The 13,439-nt window shown below is 36.0% G+C and overlaps 1 protein-coding gene and 1 long non-coding RNA gene across 11 annotated transcripts in view; one reads left to right on the top strand and one right to left on the bottom strand.

Moving 5' to 3' along the window:
• HDAC9 (histone deacetylase 9) overlaps positions 1-13,439 on the top strand; it is a 999,599-nt gene that overhangs the window by 365,064 nt on the left and 621,096 nt on the right. The window lies entirely within an intron of this gene.
• Positions 4,005-13,439, bottom strand: part of LOC309665930 — a 104,586-nt gene continuing 95,151 nt past the window's right edge. The window contains exons 4-5 of one of the 2 annotated variants that reach the window (XR_014266772.1): positions 11,605-11,647; positions 4,005-4,746 (exon numbers count right to left, since the gene is read on the bottom strand). This is a non-coding gene — a long non-coding RNA (uncharacterized lncRNA). The other variant, XR_014266773.1, reaches the window with a different exon arrangement.

Below are 13,439 nucleotides of genomic sequence, written 5' to 3'. Positions count from 1 at the left end.
GTTACTGGGACACTATGCTGGGGTATAGTAGACTTTCCCTTTCCCTACTTTCCTTCAATGTAGTAATTAAATTTCCTATGTAAAAAATTTTTTTGATTATTTTGGAGAAATAGAGCTTTCCTCCATTTTGGCTTTGGTTTTTCTAGTTTCATTTTACAAGGCACAAGTAATAATAGTTTTTCTTCAAATATTTGTTTTCTTTTTTCTCATTTATAAATTTATTTTTTACTGAAGTATAGTTGATTTACAGTATTAGTTTCAGGTGAACAACATAGTGATTCAGTATTTTTATAGATTATACTCCATTAAAAGTTATTACAAAATAATGGCTATAATTTCCTGTGCTGTACAATATATCCTTGTTGCTTATCTGTTTTATATATAATAGTTTATATCTCTTAATCCCATACTCCTATCCTGTTGCTCCCCCTACCCTCTCCCCACTGGTAATTAGTTTGTTTTCTATATCTGTGAGTCTGTTTATGTTTTGCTTTAAATATTTGGAGGACAAAATGAGTAGGAAAATGTAAAGTTTGATATAAATTCTAGAGGTTTTAGTTTTTTATGCTTACTGATATGTAGTGCTTATATGGAGGTTTCATTTTTCAGAGTTCTTTTTCTTTTTCTTTTATAATGACAACATTCCTCAGAAGAGGAAAGCATTTAGCATTATTTCTATTTTGCCTTTACAGATGTTGTATGATTATATGAGTTTTACAAAAAGGTCATCAAAAAATCTAATGTTGTATTCCCCCCCATTAGGCTTTAATAGTTAAATGAAATGATAGCAATGATAGTAAACTATTTTGTGATTTTCCAATTAAGAATGTTTTATTCTGTATTCAGATTACTCATATGTTATGTGACAGAGTTATCTGTGGTTTACTTAAGAAAGACTTAATGAAAATATTATTATGAATTTTAGTCTCTAGGGATAGTAAACCCTCTCATTTCTTGTCATAAGACAGCCTTCAGGAAGTTGAACCTTTTTGCTTTTAGTAAAATTAATTGGACAGGAATTTGTAGACAGCTTGCAAGATTGTGTCCAGGTAGATTAAAAAATTTCAGAAACAGACAAAATTATTATTGACAAAATTATTTTTGCCGAAAATTTTGTTCAAGCAAATATAGAAATAGTTGTAAAATGACAGTTTGCATCCGAGATGTACCACAAGCACTCTATTTTGAAATTGGATAGGAGCTAAGATTATCCAGTAAGTACTCATCTCATCATGAAAGAAAAATGCTGAGTTGAAGGTGGCGTGACACATTTCTCCATTCACAGCTGAGTGGGCAGGTGACACATGTTAGAGAGAGAGCTGCTTTCTGATTTTCCTGATAAAGCTTGTCAACTAAATTGAAGTTTAGATTTTGAAAATATCAAAGTGGATGACCTCTTTGGCATATTTTAACATTTAACTAAGTCTTACACATGGCTCCAGAGGAGGCTCTTCCTTTTCCAGTTAATACTAAATTACCAGTGCTTTGGCAGGAAGAATAAAGTGCTATGTGGGTTATGATTCTGGAGAGTTAACATTTAAATACTCATTATACATTACATTTATAGAAAATACTAAGAGGAAGTTTCTCCCTGGCAAGCTCCATCCAAGGTTGTCTTTTTAGAATCAACTGCAAGTCTCTTTAACACTGTCCTTGTGATCTGTGCATATAGGTTGAATCATCATATGTCTTATAAATGGGTCCTTTTTGTACATTAGTAATTATATCCCCTCATAATGAATTCATGTCAACTTGCCTTCTACCAGGCCAGCATATGTTTTTCAACTTTGGGAAGAGACAACAAAAGAGAAATACTTTTGCACTTTGGACATGACTGAATAGTTGCTGGCTCTCAGTGGGAAATAGACCCCATATAATTAGCATGGTGATATGTGGATACACAATTGCCGACACGCAGATTCATTTTTTGCATTTTATTTTAGGTATTAAAACATGTATAATATTTCTTCTGAATAAGTCAGGCATAATTAAGAGCCACATGTGACTAAATCAGGAAGGGTGATTTCAGGGAATTGATTGGCATACATCGAGAGTTTTAGAAAAGAACTGTCAGTGGTTTATATTTATTATCTTTTGTTCATGGGACCCTCTGAAGGCAGCTGCTGTGCCAAAGTCATTTGTCATTCTTTCTCTCCAACTTCTAGTTTGCCAAGTGAGTTTCCACATCAGTGGCAGCATTTACACAAATTCTAGTACAGTTTTTTTAATCTTAGTGAGAAGCATAGAATCTGAACATTTTAGTAAAGTGCAATGACAATGGTACTTAATATCAAGCAGCAGCTTTTATCCAGGGATATCTATAGAATTTAAAATTGAATTGGCCCAAATTATTTACAAGCATTAGGGGCACTGGGTTACCATATTTAGACCATAATTTATTTGACATTTGAACACCCTGAAAGGAAATGTGTTTTTTCATCCAGCATCTTCAAAGAGTATAAAATGACTACCACAGGCCTATAATAACCATACAGTTTATTCACACTCATATACACAATCTTGGAATTACTTTTATTTACCACTCTCATCCTTATTTCAAGTCTAGTTGTATACTTTATGAATCCACAAATGATTGCCTTTATTGAAGGGCTTGTGTTATTCAAGATGACTTGTAAAGTTTACTCAATCCTCCCTAGCAAGGGAAACAGGAAATTCCAGAGAACGCTAGACTCAGCAAACCTATAAAATTTGAGAAAGCAGACCATTATTTCTGGAGACATTTCACATAACACTTTGGGAAGCAATGACTAATTAGTTTTTGGTCTTAACAATAGCACTTTCAGGGGCCTTTTTTTTTTTTTTTTCCTTTCATAGCTTTCATATTAGGAAAAGAAGAAAAGTAGCTCTGAAGGATGAAATATTGGCAATGTATGCACTTGCTTCTCTGTAGGAGCTCAACTCTGATCCTTAGTACAATTACCTTCATTGCCTGGCTGGTATTAGCCGGCTGGAGAGTAACAACCAATTGTTGCAGGCACTACAACATCCTAATATGCTTTCCCTCTAGTAACTGACTGATTATTTCAAATTGAAGGCTCTGTTCTATTCGTAAATTCCTGTTGTAGTAAGTCAAGCCCTTAAAGAAACATAGGTGCTTGTTCATGCCTAGAGTCTCATCTTTTCCAAGGCAGTACCTTGCCTAGCCACCCAGCTACAGCTGCTGGTGAATACTTAGTCATTATCAGGGATAGGATTTATTCTGAGTTCTCTCAATGTAAATATTTGCATGCTAAATCTTCCTTCTTCCTGTCTTCCTGCCTCCCTTCTCTACTTAATAATTTACTCATTCATTCTTTTATTCGTTTTAGAATTTCACTTTCCTATATCTACCTTAACTGGGACAGTTTTCCCATTGCACAGCCAGTCTGTCATTGAATCCTATTAGCTCCACCTCTGTAATCCTGATCCTGAGCCTGGTCTCTACCATGTCTCTTGCATTACTGCAATACTCTAACTGATCTCTTTGCTTCTATTCTAAATTCCGTGGCCTCCCACCTTGCCCTGGTTTATTCTAAATCTGGCAGCCCAAGTGCGCCTTTAGAAGTCATACCATGTCTGTCCTCTGCTCAGAACTCTCTAGTAGCTCCTCATCTTTCTCAGAGTAAAAAGCAAACATGTACCCCAGAGCCTGTAAGAATCTGTGCCTCCTCTCATTCTAATTCATCTCCTGCCACTCTTTCCTACCACGCGGGCTTCCTTGCCATACTGCCAACATGCCAGGCACAACCCACTTCGGTGCCTTTGTACGTGCTACTCCTGCTGGTCAGATAGATAGACCTTATATCCCAGATATCTGTGTGGCTCTCTGCACACATCTTCAGAGCTGTGCTCAATTGTCACCTTCTTAGAGAGACTTTTGCTGACTGCCCTGTATAAAATAGCAGTGCTACCCCTACCACACCTTACCCCACCCGTACTCCTTTTCCCCATACCCTGGTTTCTCCACCGTGCTTGTGCTCATCACCAACCAGCAGGGTATGCATTTATTTGGTTGTTTATAGTCTGTCACCCCTGAGTAGAACATAAACTTCACAGAGGCAGAGACTTTGTTTTGGAACTGCTGTATCCCCTATGCCTAGAAAAATATCTGCCATGAAAAAATGAATAATTGATAAGAATTAGTCTACTTTCTCCTCATTTTCTTTCCTTCGTCTTATGCCTCCCACCACCACCTTCCTTAATTCAGCCGCGCGCTCATGGCTCAAGAACATGGTATTTTGTTTCTCTTTAGTTACAAATGCATTATTCATCCTTCCACGCCTGTAGAAAAGTTACTTTTCTTTTTAATGTTATTTATTTTTGGCTGTGTTGGGTCTTCGTTGCTGCACATGGGCTTTCTCTAGTTGCGGCGAGCGGGAGCTACTCTTCCTTGCAGTGCGCGGGCTTCTCATTGCGGTGGCTTCTCTTGTTGCGGAGCATAGGCTCTAGGCGCCCGGGCTTCAGTAGTTGTGGCATACGGGCTCAATAGTTGTGGCTCGTGGGCTCTAGAGCACAGGCTCAGTAGTTGTGGTGCACGGGCTTAGTTGCTCCGTGGCATGTGGTATCTTCCCGGACCAGGGCACGAACATGTGTCCCCTGCATTGGCAGGCGGATTCTTAACCACTGCACCACCAGGGAAGTCCCGAAAAGTTACTTTTCATTGGATGTTGGTACTTCTTTTCATGTTCTCAATTACAGATGGCCAGTAGAAGTTTGAGTTTGTGTGTGTTTTAAACTTTCTTTACACTGTAATGTTTGTAATAAAAACAAAGAGGAATATAGATTACATGTCTTTGATATAATTTCCCCATATTGTTGCAAGAAATTCAAGAATGAATGCAAGGCATGTAGTTTAAACTTGGAGAGGCAAAAATTCAAAATTTCTTTGAACCAAATCATGGAATCCCTATGCTATTTGTTGATAGATGCATTTCCCATTGAGTCTGAGAGCTGACATCAAATATAGACTCTTCTAAATACACTAGATTCTTCTTTAAATTATTTTTTCAGTAGTTAATTAAAATATTTGAAGAACTCATTTCAGTTGCATTCAAGTAAAATTTCCTAAGAGATTACTATGTAAAATAATACCGATAATTTATGACTGCTTCTGGGGTGTTAGGAACTCTTATAGGCATTTCACACATTAGTTCATTTAAATTTTAAAAGTTGTAACAGTTCTAAAATGTAAAGAATATCATCCTTATTTCACATTAGGAAACTGAGGCTTCTGATCAGTTAGTTTGTCAAAGTCCAAGAGCCAGGAATGCAAAAGCTGGAAGTTGTCTGAGTCTGAATTTAAAGCTTCTTCTCCTAAACTCGTGTTTCTCAAAGTTGTGACCACAACATACAATAATAAACTAATTTTAAATTCTATTTATTTGCACACATACATATAATTGCAGTGTAAGTTTCATTAATATAATACCCTCACCATATGTAATGGACTCTGATATTTTCTATTCTGTTCTAGCCTAGCCTAGCCTCCCCAAGTCATGCCATGCCTTGCCTCTCCTTTTCTCTCCTCTCTTCTTCTGTCCCTTCCATCTCCTCCCCCTTCCTTCCCTTCCTTCCCTTCCATCCCTTCTTATCACATCCCACCCCATTTCATCCTGTCCCACAACCCACTGTAGCAGTGTTATGATGCACACACTGTTCTAGAAACTGCTTCTATATTCATGAAGCACTGTGGATACAAGATGCAACAAAATGAAACCTTAAGGAACGTGTAAGAGGATGGAAAGAAATTAATGGTTAGATATAGTAATCATTTAAAATAATATATTAAATTTCAAAGGCTTTTGACTTTTTTACTTCTCTGAGGTTACAAAAGTAGGAGAGATTACTTGGATTTCTCCTCTCATATTTTTAAAAAAATATTTATTTGGTTGCGTTGGGTCTTAGTTGTGGGGGGGGGGCTCCTTAGTTGTGGCTCACTGGCTCCTTAGTTGTGGCATGTGAACTCTTAGTTGTGGCATGCATGTGGGATCTAGTTCCTGGACCAGGGATCCAACACGGGCCCCCTGCATTGGGATCGCAGAGTCTTAACCACTGTGCCACCAGGGAAGTCCTGTCTCCTTTCATATTTTTAAGGGTCCCAGCCTGATAAAGCCAGGAGAATTGGGGAAATGACTCCCATAATATGGTCATACCATGGCTATGCAACTTTGCCATTTATTTCTTCCAAGTCCATGACACTCATTTTGATACCTAATCAAAAGCTGTTATGCTTTAATTTTGTGGGTATTTTTAATACCTATGCATTATATCCCCAGTAACACTGTGAACTCCAAATCAAGGAACGACCAAATGAGATACTAACTGTGAATGGGTTTTGAAAACAGAAGGCTAAATACATGCAATGAGTCCTTGCTGATGTATAATCATTGCTGCTAGCATTATTATTATTCTCTTCTACCCCTATGATGTCTTAAAAAGTAAATGTTAAATCACTGCCTGTTGTATTGATGAATGAGGGAATTATATACTGGTTTCAATACTGTATGATACATTTGATGATGAGTGACTGTGAATTACATATCAATTTCTCCATATTTCAGCATTAATTTCTTTATCTATTGTGAGAAAATCATTTCTTCAGTTTATTCAACAAAGATTTATTGAGAACTTGGTAGGTATAGAAAGAACACCGTGCTGAATTCCATCTCCGCTGCCTTCATCATAAAATCAGAATTCCTTAGTGTGTCCTTTTTACCTCTTCAGTCTTATCTCCTGTGCATTTCTGCTCACATTCTCGCTGGACAAGTGCTATTTGAAGGGTTCTGAATAAAACATGCATCCAGGCCTTTGTGCCTAAGCGCAACTGTTTAGTCCTATTTGTCTGACAAATCTAATTATGTCTTTCACAATCTGTATCTATCAATTGTTGCTTTCTTTCTCCAAGGGAGTGTCAAGCTTCCATTCATCTATCCCTCTAGCCACTTAACAAACGCTCACCCACTAGACTCCACCTCTGAGCTGGGTAGTGGTGTTACAGCGGCCATCGTGACAGAGTCTCTGCTCTTGGGAAGCACCTTCTTGCTCTCTGCTCCCACTGCCAGCTCCCTCTTCCATTCCTCTGTTGAGCATGTTGTTTTGTAACCATTATACTTATCTGTTTCTTCTGATAGATTATGAACTCCCATGAGGGCACATACATTAACTTATCTGGGGGGGGGGAATTTCCAGTGCCTAATAAGGGGTCTTGCACGTGGTAGACAACCAGTAAATCCTAAATTAGTGAATGGAAAAAAACTTTTGTGAAAATTGGCATAGATTGCTCATCACAAGCCTGGTGATGCAAGCTATCCCCAGCCTCTCAGATTTGGGGCTTTCTGATTTACTTCTGTTTGCATCTTCACCTAGAATTGGGAATAATACTACTTTCCACATACTGAACATTGAGGATTATGTTGAAAATGTGAATGTTCATTTTTTGTGCTTGAAACATCTAGAAGGAAGGGTTCTGCACAAGAGGATCAAAGTCTGTGGTTATATGGATTATGTCAACAAGATTTAAATAAATAATATTTGTGCTACACTAGAAGTACTACTACTAATAAATATACAATACTTATTTTGATGGCTATTACATATTTTCTTTGAAGATATTGAAGTGATATATGAGAAAAAGTAAATTTTTAAAAATCTGTTACTGCTGAAGTCCATATTATTGTTCAGTCACAATTTGATTGAAATAATATTTTTTAGGAGACTTCTACTCCAGATAAAATTGTGCAAAGATTATTTTTTGGTCACCTATCCCAAATGTTTAGGTAGTGATCTTAATGGAAAAAGTCTGTAGTTGTTGAAAGTTACTATAAATCTATCAGAAACTCTTGTGAATGATGGTACGGTAAATGGGAAAAGATTCCATTCATTTTTCATTTAAAAATTCATATGTAGTTGTTTTGTTTTCATACTAATTTCAAGATAGACTGATCTTTAGAAATCCATCTGTCTTAATTTTAAGTTGTGGAACTATCATGAGGGGACTGTTTGATGTTTCACATATACAATAAATAGTTCATTTAACTTTTTTGCAAGGAGAGGGGTATAAAACATTTAACATCTGCTACAAATGGTTGTGCCTTGTAAATTGTAAGTTCAATATATTATGTTTTCATAAAAATTTGCATTGCTAAATGAGGCTTTATTTTTATATACAATTTATAGTTCCAAATCATCCATGTGTTAGCAGTAGCCAGATAATGAAATGTAGATGGTGGTTTAGCATTGTTTATTTATTGAGGCAAGAAGTAGATGGATAAGGAATAGATTTGATATGATGCAAATAATAGGATTGATGGTCCTGAAATCCAAACTCTGGTACGTATCATTTACTGATGAATAAATCTAACTATACAAATACCACTTACATACATATTATTAACTGATGATTCTCTCTAGGATGAGGCTAATGTGAGCAAGAGGGATTTCTAAGGCTCTCTTCCAGTGGGACTGGAGGTTTTATTTACTAGTTAAAACTCTGTAAATCTCTTCCTAGCACTGGCAATTCAGTATCAGATTTTTTGAGCTGATTTTAATTAAAGTTGATTTTAGGCTCAATGTCACTTCATGTGAAGCTAAAATGGTCTGTGGAAAGTAGTCTTTTATGTATGAGGGTAAAAGAAGAATTTTAAAAGCATTATACGGGTATGTGTGTGTGTGGTATATGTGCATGTTTATATATGTATAATATATTCGAGAACACTAAGATAAAGCCAGCCAAAAATATCATACAGCTTTTTTGTTACTGTAGTTCGTTTGAGCTCCAACCAAAGGAACTCCGGCCAACTGAAGTCAGACCCTCTGAGTCACCAGTGTATACCTATGTGACCATGGACAAATCACTTAAACCCTCGAGTTCCTCTGTGCTCATCTGTAATCTGTGTTTTTTTTTAAAAATTCCTACCATCAAAATATATACTTCAAAAGCCATATAGAAAAAGATTACAAATTTGACATGTTGTAGACTGACAGAGAATATATGTAACATATATGTTAGATGCTGGGTAAATATATACCATAAATCTATAAATAACATATAAATTGTTCCTACAGATCACTAGACAAACTCAATGCAAACATGGGCAATGGTTATGCAAACAAAATTCATAGAAGGAGATATGCAAATGGCCATATGACATACACTTAAGAAGAAAACATTACTATGAGATACCTTTCTTCACCCTGAGCATTGGTAAAGCTTTTTAAAAGATTGGTATTACACAGTGTTGGTAATGGTATGGGGAACTGGGCACTCTGATATATTATTAGAAACATTTTGCAGGCCAATTTGTCATTTAAAAATTTAAATATAATACTTTGCAAGCGATTGGACTTTTTAGACTCTACTTATACATCTACATATTTATACATTTGTGCAAACTCATGCACATAGGCTTTTTATTTACAATCACAAGGTGATTGGAGAAGGGTTAAATTATGACATATCTGTAAATTAGGATGTGATAGATATGTGTATCTAGACATGGAAAGGTCCAAGACATTGCAGAAGTGAACAGAAATTATATGCTACGCCTATTACCTATCTATCTGTCTATCTATCTATCAATCTATCTGTCTGTTTATCTGGTGTGTGTGTATGAACATAAATACTTAGTTGACAGGGGCATCTGGAAGCATACACAGCAAACTTAACAGTTGTTAATCCTGGGAGGGGGGTAATTTCTCTTTTTATTCCCTAAACTTCTAAACTGCTTTAACTTTACAGGGCTAAACTTTTAATAATATTTTAAAAACCAACAGAAGTTCTAAATTATCCCTGCCTATATCCCTGCCTATATGCTATTAAGGTCAAAGGGAATTACTGAATGTAAATTTATTTTTGAACACTGCAAGTACCAAATAGTAGATATAAAGTGTATGCACGTCATGGTATGACTTCATCTTTACTATCTGGACTTATGTAGAATGTGCGTCATGTAATTTTGGATGAATCTGAATAGCCCCCACTTGACAAGCACTTAATTTATACTGCATAGTTCACTACTAATTGGATCTGTTGGTTTTGAATAATGCTAAAATTTCTCTTCTGGTAATTGCAGAGAATTAAAATGGGAAAGTTGCCACATATCGGAGTTTTCAGTCAATCTCTCTGTCTTTTTCATTCTCTCTCTGTCTCACTTTCTCTGTAACTCTGTGCACTCTGTTTCCTCCATTCTGCCTCTTTCTTCATCTCTTCTCTCATTCTCTTAAATTCTAAAAATATTGATAGTCTTATATAAATACTGGAAGAAAATTGTAATTTGACTTCCTAACAGTAATGCTAAACTTTGAAATGTTTAAAATTGGTTAAATCAAGGCAACAAATTGAACCCTGACTGACTGTCAATCTTATTATAGTCTCTCACTTATATAAAGACTCAAGATCTTTTGCCCATTTCATTTCTACTCCATCAGGTTCCTAAAAGCCTCTGCAGTGAAGATGCTAATATGCCCACTACCACTGTTTCCTCTTCAGTCCTCTAAGAAACCCTGGGCATTTCTTGGTCCAACAACCTGAGAGGTCCTGGCCTTCATTACTGTTGTCTTCTCACTGATGAGGAGACCTATTAGTATTATAGTTTGAGAAATCAATTTACTGGGTTGAGACCATCATTTTTAAACACAGGATCGAAAGTAACAGAGTGCACACAACATGTTGTAAGGGAAGTATTATTTATAAAACTATATTTTCTCTCTCTCACTCTTTTTCTCTCTGAGGCTGATGATTCTCAAAAGCCATAACAACTACATTTGCCATAATAAACAGACATAAAATATGTAAAGCTAGAATCTACTTGATCCTTTTTCTTACTACAGCCTCATATGTATCTTTTATGAGCCCTGATACTCTTATATGTAAGTGCCATCTATTATGAAAGCTGCTTGACCTTTGGGCTTCCTTATTAATGTTTTGGAAACCAATTCCATAATAAGAGTTAACGATATAGGCAGTGCCTTAGGAGAAAGATCTGGCTTCTAGTTCCAACTTTACCTCTCTTTGCTCTTGGAGACTTTGGCAACACGATGAACTTCTCTGGACCTTGTCCTTCATATATAGAATGGATAGAGTAATATCAAATGTTAATAAAAACTGAAGGAGTAACCCAGATAATGAATCAAAGTCCTTTCTAGGTCTAACGTTTGTGTGTCTAAGACCATGCCATTCTATTACACATGAAAATATCATAAGCTCTTTCATATCCAGTGCTATGTAGACATTTGGCCAGTTTTCTTTTTAAACTGTTAGATGACTTCACCCATATCATCTGTCAGCTCTTACTGTAATATTTTACTTGGACATTTGTCATTTTTCTTTCTCTCCATTTTGGATTTACTCTTATCTTTTGTGAGTTTTTTTTTTAATAATTTAGCACTTGTGTGCAAAATACTAAATTCTTAAATAAATATATTTAGAAGGATTTAAAAGTACACAAATGCATACGTATATGCACATATAAAATCTATTTTTTAACGTAGTAGTATGACACTTCCTTGGAAATAATGCGTTGTGATTTATTTCAGCTTTTACTTTCACACATGCATAATATAGGTTGCAAATTATCTTACATTCCAAAGACATTTTTCAATATTCACCTGTTTTGAGGTGAGCCTCTCAGGAGACTTACATTTTAGAAATCTAAAACAAAAGAAAAACTATATAAGAGCCCTCCTCTTTTATCCATCTCCTATTCAGAGAGGCATTTGTAAGTTTGAAAGGGCAGCAGAGTTACCCAGGGGAAGTTAATTTTCACACAAATTTTCATTTCCCAATGCAGGGACTCTTCAAAGTGAGAGCAAATTAAAGGTAATAGATGACCAATGACTATCCTTATGTACATTGACATTATGCACAGGATTTCTTTCCTATCAACATTTAACATTTTCCACCCCTGTATTAGTTGTCGTGATTGGGTGGGAAGAACTATTTTTTTTCCCTCTGTCACACTCATTTATCTTACAAGATACATTACTTCATGCAGATTAAGATTCACATTGATGCTTGGAAATAAGAAATATGAAACAATAGAAAAGGCCAAATATACCCCCAAACACACACACACCCCTCCCCAATTGCTAGACTCATTTTCCTGCAAAGCTGAGACTTACACACAAGTGATCATGGTACATCCTCCTCTCTGCCCTCCCACTCCTATTTCCCCTAATATATTCCTGTATTCATCTTTATCTTCATTGGGGGGGGGGGTTCACAGTCAGTTAAATACTTTGGATTTTCAATGGGTTTGTAAAAGCCTGAATTATCTGAAATACTGCAATTCTCAGAGTAATAAAACTAAACTATGTCTATAACAGGTTTTATCCTTTTGAGTGGAAGTTTACACCATACTACTACTTTGAAATATCTATTTATAATTTTTTTATGCTGTAGCACCATGGGAAATCTATATTTTTTCCTTCTCTCTAGGGTTTTCAATGGTTGGGTAGTCAAGACAGTGCCTGGTTAATTAGCAGCTGGTTTGTCCACATCCCCAGAGTCTCATTCAGTCCCAGCCCAGACACAAACGTACAGCTTCAAACCAGGGAAGGTGACTTTGATGTGGGGCTGATATGATTCTCAAGGGGGCATATTTGAGGATTCAGCTACAGTGTATGCCGCAGACACCCAGGCTGATGGCTGATTGACTCCTAATATCTGAATTATTCTCCTGAACCAGTACAACTCAACGGGAGCCCCTGATTTGCCAGGGTACCACAGATAAAGAATTCACAATAGTCCCTGCCCTGATACAAACTCACATCCATAGAACTGAGGTAGAATCTCAGTAATCACTGACTAGCCGGGGATGATAAAGCCCAACTTCACTTAAAGGGGTTTATTGACTTGAGATTTTTCTGAAGGAAACTCCTCTCATTGCTTTTGATTATAATTTCCACAGGGATCAGATGTTATATTTTAGCATTTATTTTGTGTACTATGACATCAGGGAAAATTATTTAGTAATTTAATGTAACTGTATTTTCTCGAACAGAAAATTAAACTGAAGAAAACCAATGGGTAAATAGTCTCATTTCTTTCATAAAACCAGGTTGGAAACTGTTATATTACAGGGAGCACACACATATACCTCACAGAAGGAAATAGAGTTCAATAAACAGGAAGTAAGCACTAGTGATACACTGAGGATGCATTTTTTTTTTTAAGTTTTGGCTTTTCAGGTGTTAGTTATGGTCCATTCTAAAAAAAAACATGTTATGCTTTAATAATAATAATAATATTAACCCTGGAAGTAAATATTAGCAAAGCTGTCAAGATATATGTGTAGATAGATAGATATAGATATATATATTAAGACCAAATGTTTAACTCTTGTGTCAACTAGCAGAACACCACCCTTCATTTATAAAATAGAATGTAGGAACTTAAAAATGCTTTGTATTACAATAGAACCCAGTGTGAATATGTACACACA

This window comes from Balaenoptera physalus (genome assembly GCF_965194825.1).
Source record: "Balaenoptera physalus genome assembly, chromosome: 8".
NCBI lineage: Eukaryota > Metazoa > Chordata > Mammalia > Artiodactyla > Balaenopteridae > Balaenoptera > Balaenoptera physalus.
The sequence above is the reverse complement of the archived record's forward strand: the minus strand, read 5'-3'. Positions and strand labels throughout refer to the sequence as shown.